The sequence below is a fragment of the Mustelus asterias genome, chromosome 5 (genome assembly GCF_964213995.1).
Source record: "Mustelus asterias chromosome 5, sMusAst1.hap1.1, whole genome shotgun sequence".
NCBI classification, from domain to species: domain Eukaryota; kingdom Metazoa; phylum Chordata; class Chondrichthyes; order Carcharhiniformes; family Triakidae; genus Mustelus; species Mustelus asterias.
Window position 1 is genome coordinate 8,819,862 of NC_135805.1, and position 15,154 is coordinate 8,835,015.

At 44.9% G+C, this 15,154-nt stretch overlaps 1 protein-coding gene across 1 annotated transcript in view; it reads left to right on the forward strand.

The window, feature by feature from the left end:
• LOC144493945 (dynein axonemal heavy chain 8-like) overlaps positions 1–15,154 on the forward strand; it is a 1,745,965-nt gene that overhangs the window by 552,491 nt on the left and 1,178,320 nt on the right. The window lies entirely within an intron of this gene.

The window sequence follows — 15,154 nt, forward strand, 5'->3', positions numbered from 1 at the left end:
CCATAAAGTGCAGCGTAACTCCTGGGGACTACCATTCCGAAATCAAACCACAGCCCGGCAGAGACCCGCAACGCCTGACCGCACAGACCCGACTGCCAAAGCAGGAACAGCAACCATGACAACAAATCCTCCATCCACACACCAACCAAAGTGAAGAGCCTCACTGGATGTACCTATAAATTTGATACCGGATACTACACATACCGACTCCCAGGCCCGAACAGAAGCAGCCACTCCAGAGCTTGAGAGAAATGTGCAGGCCTGCAGGTGAAATTGCAACAATGTGTCCCAAGGTCCCCCTTCCCAGCTTACTCCTGGCAAATGTCCAACCTCTTAAAAACAAGCCAGATGAACTTAAAACCAGACTCACTTTTGAAAGGGAGCTGAGGGATTGTTGTGTGCTCTATTTCATGGAGACAAGACTCATTCCTGCTTCACTGGACTGTGCCCGACAGACAGTTTCTCATTCCACCGAATGGACTGTACAACAGCTTCATGGGTCGGGGAGGTGGGGTCTGCCGTCTAATCAACTTCGTGATGCTCAGACACAGCAACACCAATGGGTTTCAACTCCCCGGACCTAGAGAACCTGATGCTGGAATGCCACAGCGACTACCTATGCAGGAGTTCACCTGTTATCGTGACAGCAGTCTACATCCCACTCCATGTGGATGTTTAGACCATACTAGATGAAATATATGCCACAACAAATAGCCTTGAGACGAAACATCCCAAGGCCTTGTTCATCATGGCCGGGGACTTCAACGAGACCAAGCTCAAGAGTGTCCTACCAAGATATTGTCAGCATGTCTCCTGTTCCACCAGAGGCCCAAACATCCTCGACCAGTTCAACACAAAGATCCATCATGCCTACCGCTCTATCGCCTGTCCGCACTTTGGTAGATCAGACCACAAGGCTGTACTTCTGCTCCTGGTTTACAAGCAAAAACTGAAGTGGGAGAATCTGATAAAGAAAGTCGTGAAATGTTGTTCTGAGGAATCAGATGATCTCCTATGGGACTGCTTCAAGTCAGTACACTGGTCAATATTTGAAAACTCAGTAACCGACCTGAATGAGTATGCCATTACAGTAACAGACTTCATTAGTAAATGCTAGAAGACTGAGTGCCAAAAAAGCAAATCTGTGTGTTTCGCAACCAGAAACTATGGATGAACAGGGATATCCACAGCTGACTGAAGTCTCGGTCTGAGGCGTTCAAGTTGGGTGACCCTGACTCATAGATTCATAGAGTCATAGAGGTTTACAGCATGAAAACAGGCCCTTCGGCCCAACTTGTCCATGCCTCCCCTTTTTTAACCCCTAAGCTAGTCCCAATTGGCCCACATCCCTCTATACCCATCTTACCCATGTAACTGTCTAAATGCTTTTTAAAAGACACAATTGTACCCGCCTCTACTACTACCTCTGGCAGCTTGTTCCAGACACTCACCACCCTCTGTGTGAAAAAATTGCCCCTCTGGACACTTTTGTATCTCTCCCCTCTCACCTTAAACCTATGGCCTCTAGTTTTAGACTCAACCAACTTTGAGAAAAGATATTGACTATCTAGCTGATTTATGTCCCTCATTATTTTATAGACCTACCTCTATAAGATCACCCCTCAGCTTCCTACTCTCCAGAGAAAAAGTCCCATCTAGCCAGCCTCTCCTTATAACTCAAACCATCAAGTCCCGGTAGCACCCTAGTAAATCTCTTCTGCACTCTTTCTAGTTCAATAATATCCTTTCTATAATAGGGTGACCAGAACCGTACACAGTATTCCAAGTGTGGCCTTACCAATGTCTTGTACAACTTCAACAAGACGTCCCAACTCCTGTATTCAATGTTCTGCCCAATGAAACCAAGCATGCTGAATGCCTTCTTCACCAGTCTGTCCACCTGTGACTCCACTTTCAAGGAGCTATGAATCTGTACCCCTGATCTCTTTGTTCTGTAACTCTCCCCAGCACCCTACCATTACATAAGAACATAAGAACATAAGAAATAGGAGCAGGAGTAGGCCATCTAGCCCCTCGAGCCTGCCCCGCCATTCAATAAGATCATGGCTGATCTGACGTGGATCAGTACCACTTACCCGCCTGATCCCCATAACCCTTAATTCCCTTACCGATCAGGAATCCATCCATCCGCGCTTTAAACATATTCAGCGAGGTAGCCTCCACCACCTCAGTGGGCAGAGAATTCCAGAGATTCACCACCCTCTGGGAGAAGAAGTTCCTCCTCAACTCTGTCTTAAACCGACCCCCCTTTATTTTGAGGCTGTGTCCTCTAGTCTTAACTTCCTTACTAAGTGGAAAGAATCTCTCCGCCTCCACCCTATCCAGCCCCCGCATTATCTTATAAGTCTCCATAAGATCCCCCCTCATCCTTCTAAACTCCAACGAGTACAAACCCAATCTCCTCAGCCTCTCCTCATAATCCAAACCCCTCATCTCCGGTATCAACCTGGTGAATCTTCTCTGCACTCCCTCCAATGCCAATATATCCTTCCTCGTATAAGGGGACCAATACTGCACACAGTATTCCAGCTGCGGCCTCACCAATGCCCTGTACAGGTGCATCAAGACATCCCTGCTTTTATATTCTATCCCCCTCGCAATATAGGCCAACATCCCATTTGCCTTCTTGATCACCTGTTGTACCTGCAGACTGGGCTTTTGCGTCTCATGCACAAGGACCCCCAGGTCCCTTTGCACGGTAGCATGTTTTAATTTGTTTCCATTGAGATAGTAATCCCATTTGTTATTATTTCCTCCAAAGTGTATAACCTCGCATTTCTCAACGTTATACTCCATTTGCCATATCCTCGCCCACTCACTCAGCCTGTCCAAATCTCTCTGCAGATCTTCTCCGTCCTCCACACGATTCACTTTTCCACTTATCTTTGTGTCGTCTGCAAACTTCGTTACCCTACACTCCGTCCCCTCCTCCAGATCATCTATATAAATGGTAAATAGTTGCGGCCCGAGTACCGATCCCTGCGGCACGCCACTAGTTACCTTCCTCCAACCGGAAAAACACCCATTTATTCCGACTCTTTGCTTCCTGTCGGATAGCCAGTCCCCAATCCACTTTAACACACTACCCCCAACTCCGTGTGCCCTAATCTTCTTCAGCAGCCTTTTATGGGGCACCTTATCAAACGCCTTTTGGAAATCCAAAAACACCGCATCCACCGGTTCTCCTCCATCAACCGCCCTCGTCACATCTTCATAAAAATCCAACATGTTCGTCAAGCACGACTTTCCCCTCATGAATCCATGCTGCGTCTGATTGATCGAACCATTTCTATCCAGATGCCCTGCTATCTCCTTTTTAATAATGGATTCCAGCATTTTCCCTACTACAGACGTTAAGCTGACCGGCCTATAGTTACCCGCCTTTTGTCTCCTTCCTTTTTTAAACAGCGGCGTAACATTAGCCGTTTTCCAATCAACCGGCACTACCCCAGAATGCAACGAGTTTTGATAAATAATCACTAACGCATCCACTATTACCTCTGACATTTCTTTCAATACCCTGGGATGCATTCCATCCGGACCCAGGGACTTGTCCACCTTCAGTCCCATTAGTCTACCCAGCACTGCCTCTCTGGTAACATTAATTGTATTAAGTATTTCTCCTGCTGCCAACCCTCTATCGTTAATATTTGGCAAACTATTTGTGTCCTCCACCGTGAAGACCGACACAAAAAACTTATTTAAAGACTCAGCCATATCCTCATTTCCCACTATTAACTCCCCCCTCTCGTCCTCCAAGGGTCCAACATTCACTCTAGCCACTCTATTCCTTTTTATATATTTATAAAAACTTTTACTATCATTTTTTATATTAGTTGCTAGCCAAGCTTCATAGTCTATCCTTCCTTTCTTTATCGCTTTCTTAGTCTCTCTTTGTTGTTTCTTAAATTTTTCCCAATCACTTGTTTCTCCACTATTTTTGGCCACTCTGTACGCAGCTGTTTTTATTTTAATACTCTCCTTTATTTCCTTCGTTATCCACGGCTGGTTCTCCCTTTTCTTACAATCCTTGTTTTTTGCTGGAATATATTTTTGCTGAGAACTGAAAAGGATCTCCTTAAAAATCCTCCACTGTTCCTCAGCTATCCTACCTGCCAGCCTGCTCTCCCAGTCTACCTTAGCCAATTCATCCCTCATCCTATCATATTTCCCTCTGTTCAAACAGAGGACACTGGTTTGGGACCAAACTTTCTCCTCTTCCATCTGAATCAGAAATTCGACCATATTGTGGTCACTAGACCCAAGAGGGTCCTTCACAATAAGATCCTTAATTCTACCTACCTCGTTACACAATACCAGATCCAAAATAGCTCGTTCCCTCGTCGGTTCCGTAACATGCTGTTCAAGGAAACTATCCCGACAGCATTCTAAGAACTCTTCCTCCATTCCACCCTTACCGACTTGAGTCTGCCAGTCAATGTGCATGTTGAAGTCCCCCATGATTATTGCCGTTCCGTTTTTACACGCATCCCTTATCTGCTTGTTTATAGCCCTCCCTACCTCAACATTATTATTTGGGGGCCTATATACCACACCTACTAGTGTCTTTCTCCCTCTACTATTCCTCATCTCTACCCATAATGATTCCACGTTTTGTTCCTCAGAGCCTATGTCATCCCTCAGTACTATCCTGATATTATCTCTTATTAATAGCGCGACCCCACCACCTTTTCCTTCCTGTCTATTCTTCCTAAACGCCTGATACCCCTGGATATTCATCTCCCAGTCCTGGTCACCTTTCAGCCACATTTCTGTAATGGCCACCAGATCGTACCCATTTGTGCTGATTTGCACCATCAACTCATTTACCTTGTTCCGAATGCTTCGTGCATTCAGGCAAAGTGTCCTTATTCCAGCTTTTATCTGGACCCGCTTTGATGAGTCGCGAACACCCTCTCCCTCTACTCCCTTATCTAAATTACCGCCTTCATTCACTTGCACCCTCTCCTCTACCATTAATTTTGTAATTCCCCTTACCCCTGCATCCTCCCCCCCATCAATTAGTTCCTTGATCCTAGTCAACTCTTCTAGCTCCCCTCCCCCCAACCTATCTAGTTTAAATTCTCCCCAGTAGCCTTAGCCAACCTACCGGCCAGGATATTGGTCCCCCTGTGATTCAAGTTCCACCTGTCTAAGTCCTGCCCTGGTTCAGTACACCCAAATGCATCACCTCGCATTTATCTAAATTAAACTCCATCTGCCATTCGTCAGCCCACTGGCCCAATTGATCAAGATACCGTTGCAATCCGAGACAACCTTCTTCACTGTCCACCAATTGTGGTGTCATCTGCAAACTTACTAACCATGCCTCCTATATTCGCATCTAAATCATTAATATAAATGACAAATAACAGTGGACCCAGCACTGATCCCTGAGGCACACCGCTGCTCACAGGCCTCCAGTTTGAAAAACAACCCTCTACAACCACCCACTGGCCCAATTGATCAACATCCGATTGCAATCCTAGATAACCTTCTCTACTGTCCACTATGCCACCAATCTTGGTGTCATCTGCAAACTTACTAACCATGCCTAACACCTTCCAAGCATTCCAGTTTAATGGGACAAACAAGGACAGTAATTCAATTACTTCTTTATTTAACACTTCTAGAACCAACTCAAACATAAACAGTTGCAACTCATTAACTCTTTACTGAGCTTTAACTTTTAAACTACACTTTAACTTTAACTGAACATCAACTTTAACTATTTAATTGAAAATTGATACCACCAAGTTCAGGAAAATCTTGGCCAAGAAATATCCTCGATGAAGAATCTACCTTCCTGTTCTCTCTGAAGTCTCCTTCAGGGTACCAGGTCGTGTTGCGATTGTGGTTCTCTTAGAGTTATCGCTGCCAAACAAAGAACTCACATGTCTTTTATCCACAATTCTCCACTTGCTTCCGGAAGATTCTCTGTCATCCAGCCGACTATGTAACCAGAAATCGATCACATGGCTCAAACATCCAGTGAACCTACTTTTGAACAACGCCATGATGCTTAGCTCATTTTACATGTCCCATACATAGCAGCCATTAAAATCAGAGCCACAATGTCTCAGTTACTGTAGACAACGTCCCTGATCTGACCAACGCAGGAAGCTTTGGATCTGATGCGCTATCAATAAGGCGAAAGACTACCGATATGCCAATATAAGTGTAGGCTTTTATTCACAACAGAATCAGGAGCAGATCCCAACAAATAACCGACCTGGACTGAACAAGGGGGAGGAGACAGCCACCTTTATACTAGGTGCTGAGGGGAGGACCTAAACTGGAAGGGGATGTGTCCAGGTATGACAAGCACACACAACGGTGGTCCATATAGGACAAAGGCACAACTGAGGTCCACCACAGGATCACAGCTCCCAGACCAGAGCGTCTTTACGACCTGCATCTGGTTTTAATCTATAAGTTGACCAAAATTCCCAGCATGCTTCACTCTCAGCCAGAATAGCCATTTTAAAGCCATTGTTGCCATTATTGTTGTTAAATCATTGTTGTAGCATTCTTTCTCCATCCACCTTCTAAATTCTCATCCAAATCATTAATATAAATGACAAATAACAGTGGACCCAGCACTGATCCCTGAGGTACACCTCATGGATGGGTGACCTATAAAAGAAATCCAGGTATGATCTACGGCAAGCCATCAAAGATGCCAAGAGACAGTAACAGACCAAGCTAGAGTCCCAGGCTATACATACAGACACCCATCAATTATAGCAAGGTCTGCACGACATAACAGGCTCCAGGATGAAGGCATTTAGAATTGCCAGCACCAATGCATGCCTCCTCAATGAGCTCAATGCATTCTAACCCCGTTTTAAGTGAGAGATCAGTGAAAGGACGCCTTCCACCCCAGAAGCCTCAGCCGAACCGGTATCCAAGGTCACCATTGAAGACATCAGATCCACCTTCTTGAAAGTTAACCCAAGATTGGCCTGGATGGGGTATCGGGATACGCATGCAGATCCTGCGTGGACCAGCTGGTGAGCGTAAGCGCAGATTTCTTTAAATTTTCCTTACACCAATATGAGGTCCCTACTTCAAAAAGACAACCATCATCCCTGTACCAAAGAAAAGCCAGCAATGTGCCTCAATGGCTATCACTCGTGGCTCTGACATCCATCATTATGAAGTACTTTGAAACATTAGTCATTGCATGCATCGATTCCGGTCTCCCTGATTGCCTGGATCCACTACAGTTCACCTATCGCTGCAACAGGTCCACAGCAGAAGCCATTTCCCTGGCCCTACTTAAACCTGGAACACCTGGATAACAAAGACTTACGTCAGACTCCTATTTATTGACTGCAGGTCAGCCTTCAACACAGTACGAAGTCTCACAACACCAGGTTAAAGTCCAACAGGTTTATTTGGTATCATGAGTTTTCGGAGCGCTGCTCCTTCATCAGGTGGATGGAGAGGTGGGTTCACAAACAGCGCATATATCGACAAAGTCTCAATTACAACATAATGGTTGGAATGCAAATCTTTATAGGTAATCAAGTCTTTACAGGTACAGACAATGCGAGTGGAGAGAGGGATAATCACAGGTTAAAGAGGTGTGAATTATCTCAAGCCAGAACAGTTAGTAGGATTTTGAAAGCCCAGGCCAAATGGTGGGGGTTACACGCAGTGTGACATGAACCCAAGATCCCAGTTGAGACCATCCTCATGTGTGCGGAACTTGGCTATCAGTTTCCTTCGGGGAACACTTCAGCAGTCAAGGGCATTCAGCCTCCAATCTTTGGGTAAGCATTCTCCAAGGCGGCCTTCAAGATACACAACAATGGAGAATCGCTGGTCAGGAACAGAAATGCCTCCTCCCCATAACCTTTCAATCCATTACCAATCAAAAATCTGTCTAACTCCTCCTTAAATTTACTCACTGTCCCAGCATCCACCACATTCCAAAGATTCACAACCCTTTGGGAAAAGTAGTTTCTCCTCAACTCTGTTTTAAATTTGCTTCCCCTTATCTTAAGACTGTGACCTCACGTCCTCGAATGCCCCACCAGCGGAAGCGTCAGCTCCACGTCTACTTTATCCATACCGTTTATCATCTTGAATAACTCAATTTGATCTCCCCTCATTCTTCTAAATTCCAGAGGGTATGGGCCTAAACTGTTCAAACTCTCTTCATATGACAAACCCCTCATCTCTGGAATCAATCTAGTGAACCTTCTCTGAACGGCCTCCAAACTGCCACATCTTTCCTCATATACAGGGACTAAAACTGTGCGCAATACTCCAGGTGCAGCCTCACCAATGTCTTGTATAGTTGCAACAATACTTCCTGACCTTTATATTATATTCCTTTAGCTATAAATGCCAACATTCCATTCACTTAATTTATTATCTGCTGTACCTGCATTTGAGTTTTCTGTAACTCATGAACGAGGACACCCAGATCCCTCTGCCCCGGAGCAAAGAACAAACAAAGAACAAAGAACAGTACAGCACAGGAAACAGGCCCTTCGGCCCTCCAAGCCTGTGCCGCTCCTTGGTCCAACTAGACCAATCGTTTGTATCCCTCCATTCCCAGGCTGCTCATGTGACTATCCAGGTAAGTCTTAAACGATGTCAGCGTGCCTGCCTCCACCACCCTACTTGGCAGCGCATTCCAGGCCCCCACCACCCTCTGTGTAAAAAACATCCCTCTCATATCTGAGTTATACTTCGCCCCTCTCACCTTGAGCCTGTGACCCCTCGTGAACGTCACTTCTGATCTAGGAAAAAGCTTCCCACCGTTCACCCTATCTATCCCCTTCATAATCTTGTACACCTCTATTAGATCTCCCCTCATTCTCTGTCTTTCCAGGGCGAACAACCCCAGTTTACCCAATCTCTCCTCATAGCTAAGACCCCCCGAAGTCTCTCCCCATTTAGATAATAAGTCACCTTCCCATTTTTTCGACCAAATGCATGACATCACACCTATCCACGTTAAACTCCTTCTACCATATTTTCCATTTGTAAGGTTATTAATTCCTCATTGCAACTTACTGTCCCGCCTTTTTTGGGACATCTGCAAATTTGACTATAAGTCTTCTATCCCTCTATCCAAGTCATTAATATAGATTGCAAATAGCTGGGGCCCAAGGACTGAACCCGATGACACCCCACTAGTTACTTCTTGCTATACAGAAAAAAAAACATTTATCCCGACTCTCTGTCTTCTGTCCATCAGCCAGTCACCTATCTAAGCTAATAAATCACCCCGAATGCCAAGTGATTTAACCTTGTGAGGAGGTGCAGGTTAGGTGAATTAGCCATGCTAAATTCTCCCTCAGTGTACCCGAACAGGCACCGGAGTGTGGGGACTAGGGGATTTTCACAGTAACTTCATTGCAGTGTGAATGTAAGTCTGATTTTTGATTTTGATTTTGATTTTTAATGACTATCAGCTGGTGGCTCTGACATCCGTCATTATGAAGTTCTTTGAAAGGCTCGTCATGGCATGAATCAATTCCAGCCTCCCGAACTACCTGGATCCACTGCAGTATGCCTACTGCCACAACAGGTCCACAGCGGACACCATCTCCCTGGCCCTGCGCTCAACCCTGGAACAGTTAGATAACAAGGACACTTACGCCAGACTCTTATTTATTGACGATAGCTCAACCTTCAACACTATTACTCCCACGAAACGCATCTCTAAACTCCATGACCTGGGTCTCAGCACCTCTCTCTGCGGTTGAATCCTGAACTTCCTAACTCACAGACCACAATCAGTAAGGATAGGGAACAACACCTCCTCCACAAACATCCTCAACACTGGTGCCCCACAAGGCTGTGTTCTCAGCCCCCTACTATACTCCTTATACACCTATGACTGTGTGGCCAAATTCTCCTCCAATTCGATTTTCAAGTTTGCTGATGACACCACCATAGTGAGTCAGATCTCAAACAATGACGAGACAGAGTATAGGAATGAGATAGAGAATCTGGTGAACTGGTGCAGCAACAATAATCTCTCCCTCAATGTCAACAAAACGAAGGAAATTGTCATCGACTTCAGGAAGCATAAAGGAGAACATGCCCCTGTCTACATCAATAGGGACGAAGTAGAAAGGTCGAGAGCTTCAAGTTTTTAGGTGTCCAGATCACCAACAATCTGTCCTGATCCCCCCATGCCGACACGATAGTTAAGAAAGCCCACCAAAGCCTCTACTTTCTCAGAAGACTAAGGAAATTTGACATGTCAGCTACAGCTCTCAACAATTTTTACAGATGCACCATAGAAAGCATTATCTGGTTATATCATAGCTTGGTATGGCTCCTGCTCTGCCCAAGACCGCAAGGAACTACAAAAGGTCGTGAATGTAGCCCAATCCATCACGAAAACCAGTCTCCCATCCATTGACTCTGTCTACACTTCCCGCTGCCTCGGCAAAGCAGCCAGCATAATTAAGGACCCCAAGCACCCCGGTCATTCTCTCTTCCACCTTCTTCCGTTGGGAAAAGATACAAAAGTCTGAGGTCACGTACCAACCGAGTCAAGAACAGCTTCTTCCCTGCTGCTACCAGACTTTTGAATGGACTTACCTTGCATTATGTTAATCTTTCTCTATACCCTAGCTATGACTGTAACACTACATTCTGCACTCTCTCATTTCCTTCTCTATGAACGGTATGTATTGTCTGTATAGCATGCAAGAAACAATACTTTTCACTGTATGTTAATACATGTGACAATAATAAATCAAAATCAACATTTAAAAAAATTAGCATTTTTCCAATCCCTTGGAACCTTTCCTGTGTCCAGGGAATTTTGGAATTTTATAACCAATGGATCCACTATCTCCGCTGCCACTCCTTTTAATACTCTAGGATGTAGGCCATCAGGCCCGGGGAACTTATCTGCCACAATCCCAATAGTTTCCTGAGTACCTTTTCCCTATCGATATTGATTGTTCTAAGTTCTACCCTTTCTATTACCTCTGACTTGTCCGTTCCTATAGGAATGGTATTTGTGTCTCCACCGTGAAAACTGAGGCAAAGTATTGATTTAGCATCTCTCCGGTTTCATCTTCAAAGAGACCAACATTTACCCCAGCGACTCTCTTCCCTTTTATGTATAGAAACTTTTGCTATCCTTCTTGATATTTTGTGCTAGTTTTCTTTCATAATTTACCTTAGCTCTTTTTATTATTTTTTTAGTATCCCTTTGTTCATGTTTGAAAGTTTCTGAATCTTCCAGCCTGTCACTGGCCTTTGCAATTTGGTATACCTTATTTTATATTGTCCTTGACCTCCTTGTTTAGCCATGGATTTTTTTTTACCCCCCTTACCATCTTTCTTCCTCAATGGGATATATTTTAGTTGTGAGGACTTGAGTATGTCCTTAAACAACTGGCACTGCTCATCCACTATCCTACCTTTTAGCCTTCCTGCCCACTCTACTTGGACCAAATCTGTCCTCATGCCTATATAATTTCCTTTGTTTAATTCCAGAATGTTAGGGTGGGACTCCACTTTCTCACCCCCAAACTGAATTTTGAATTCTATCATACTATGGTCACTACTCCCTGGAGGATTCTTAATGATGAGGTCATCAATTAATTCCTCCTTATTTCACGATATCAGATCCAGAGTAGCCTGTTCCCTGGTTAGTTCTACAACATACTGTTCCAAGAAACAATCACTATCACATTCAATGAACTCTGCCTCCAGGCTACCCTTGCCAATTTGATTCTTCCAATCTATGTGCATATTAAAATCACCCATGATTATTGCCGTACTTTTCTTGCAAGCCCCCAGTATTTCCTGGTTTATACTGTGCCTCACTGTGGAACTACTCCTTGGGACCTATAGATTATTCCTACCAAGTACTTCTTTCCTTTGCTATTTCTTATTTCTATCCAGACTGATTCCACATCTTGATCTTTTTGAAGTAAAAGTTTATTTATTAGTCACCAATTTTTACAGATGCACCATAGAAAACATCTTTTCCAGATGTATCACAGCTCCTGCTCTGCCCAAGACCGCAACAAACTACAAAGCGTCGTGAATGTAGCCCAGTCCATCACGCAAATCAGCCTCCTATCCATTGACTCCATCTATACGTTCCACTGCCTTGAAAAAGCAGCCAGAATAACCAAGGACCCAACCCACCCCGGACATACCCTCTTCCATCTTCTTCCATTGGGAAAAAGATCCAAAATGTCGAAAGTCAATGGACCAACCGACTCAAGGCCAGCTTCTTCCCTGCTGCCATCTGATTTTGAATGGACCTACCTTACATTAAGTTGATCTTTCTCTGCATCCTAACTATGACTGTAACACTCTGCACTCTCCCTTTTCTTCTTCCCTACATACTCTATGATCGGTATGCTTTGCATTGGTATGCAGTGGAACAATACATACTTTTCACTGGAGACCAAGACATGTGACAATAATAAATCACATCAAATCAAATCAAATAAAATGAGGGGAGCTCAGTTTAAGGTAAGTAAGCTATACCCCTTTTTTTCACAGCATTAGCTGCAATAATGTAAGGTAAGTTTAAAGGTCAAGTCGAGGAAGAAGTTTAGTGTAAAATGTATGAGGGCAGGTCAGTCAGGTGTTGAGTGTGGCGGTCGTCTCACTCATGAAGAGGGGGGCTAGTTGGGGGAGTCAGGTAGTCAGTCAGGGTGGTGTCAGTCAGAAGGGTGTCAGCAAGGCGATCAATCAGGGGCTTAGTCAGGAGGGATACAGAGGTCGGGGGAGGTCAGGTAGTTGAGGTGGCGATGTAGTTCTCTGGTGCATCTTTGAGATACTATCCAACTGCAACACTCTGGAGCTCAGATGTTGTACTCAAGCTCTTTACTCAATTTTTATGAATACCAGATAGTTGGGAGGTATGTTCATAGAGTCATAGAGCAATACAGCACGGAAAAAGGCCCTTTGGCCCAACCGGTGCATGCCGACCTTGGTGCCCTCCCAACGAGTCCCAATTGCCCATGTTTGACCCATATCCCTCTAATCCTTTCCCATCCATAATACTTATCCAAATGTTTTTTAAACATTGCTATTCTACCTGCTTCAACCACTTTCTCTGGCAGCTCATTCTATATACACACCACCCTCTGCATGAAGAAGTTCCCCTTCAGGTCCCTTTCAAATCTTTCCCCTCTCAACTTAAACCTATGCCCTCTAGTTTTCAAATCTCCTTCCCTGGAAAAAAGACGATGTGCATTCATCCTATCTATGCCCCTCATGATTTTACACACCTCAATAAGATCACCCCTCATTCTCTAACGTTCCAAGCAATAAAGTCCAAGCCTAGCCAACCTCTCCCGTTATCTCAGGCCCACTAAGTTTAAAAAAAATGATATTTATTAGTGTCACAATTAGGCTTACATTAACACTGCAATGAGGTTACTGTGAAAATCCCCTCTACGCCGCACTCCGGCGTCTGTTGGGGGACACTGCGGGAGAATTTAGCATGGCCAATACACCTAAGAACAAAGAAAATTATAGCACAGGAACAGGCCCTTTGGCCCTCCAGACCTGCACCGATCATGCTGCCCAACTGAGCTAAAACCCTACCCTTCCGGGGACCATATCTCTCCATTCCCATCCTATTCATGTATTTGTCCAGACGCCCCTTGAAACTCACTATTGTATCTGCTTCCACTACCTCCCCGGCAACGAGTTCCAGGCACCCACTACTCTCTGTGTAAAAAACTTGCCTCGTACATTTCCTTTCAACCTTGCCCCTCACACCTTAAACCGATATCCCCCAGTAATTGACTCTTCCACCCTGGGAAAAAGCTTCTGACTGTCCACTCTGTCCATGCCCCTCATAATCTTGCAGACTTCTATCAGGTCGCCCCTCAACCTCCATGGTTCTAGTGACAACAAACAAAGTTTTTCTAACCTCTCCTCATAGCTAATGCCCTCCATACCAGACAACGTCAAAGAACAAAGAACAAACAAAGAACAAAGAAAATTACAGCACAGGAACAGGCCCTTCGGCCATCCAAGCCTGCACCAACATGCTGCCCGACTTAACCAAAACCCCCTACGTTTCTGGGGACCATATCCCTCTATTCCCATCCTATTCATGTATTTGTTAAGACGCCCCTAAAAAGCCACTACCGTATCCGCTTCCACTACCTCCCCCAGCAATGAGTTCCAGGCACCCACCACCCTCTGTGTAAAAAATCTGCCTCGTACATCTCCTTTAAACCTTGTCCCTCGCACCTTAAACCTGTGCCCCCTAGTAATTGACTCTTCCACCCTGGGAAAAAGCTTCTGACTATCCACTCTGTCCATGCCTCTCATAATCTTGTAGACTTCTATCAGGTCGCCCCTCAACCTCCGTGGTTCCAGTGAGAACAAACCACGTTTCTCCAGCCTCTCCTCATAGCTAATGCCCTCCATACCAGGCAACATCCTGGTAATTTTTTTCTGTACTCTCTCCAAAGCCTCCACATCCTTCTGGTAGTGTGGCGACCAGAATTGAACATTATATTCCGAGTGCGGCCTACCTAAGGTTATGGAAAGCTGCAATATGACTTGCCAATTTTTAAACTCAATCCCCTGGCTGATGAAGGCAAGCATGCCATATACCTTCTTGACTACCTTTTCCACTTGCATTGCCACTTTCAGTGACCTGTGTACCTGTACACCCAGATCCCTTTGGCAATCAATACTCTTAAGGGTTCTGCCATTTACTGTATAATTCCCATCAGTATTAGACCTTCGAAAATGCATTACTTCACATTTGTCCGGATTAAACTCCATCTGCCATCTCTCCGCCCAAGTCTCCAACCGATCTATATCCTGCTGTATCCTCTGATGTCCTCATCGCTATCCGCAAATCCACCAACCTGTGTGTCCTCCGCAAACTTACTGATCAAACCAGTTACATTTTCCTCCAAATCATTTATATATATATTACGAACAGCAAAGGTCCCAGCACTGACCCCTGAGGAACGTCATTTGTCACAGCCCTCCATTCAGAAACGCACCCTTCCACTGTTACCCTCTGTCAGCTTTAACGAGCCAGTTTTGTATCCACCTTGCTAGTTCACCACTGATCCCATGCGACTTCACCTTTTGCACTAGTCTGCCATGAGGGACCTTGTCAAAGGTCTTACTGAAGTCGATGTAAACA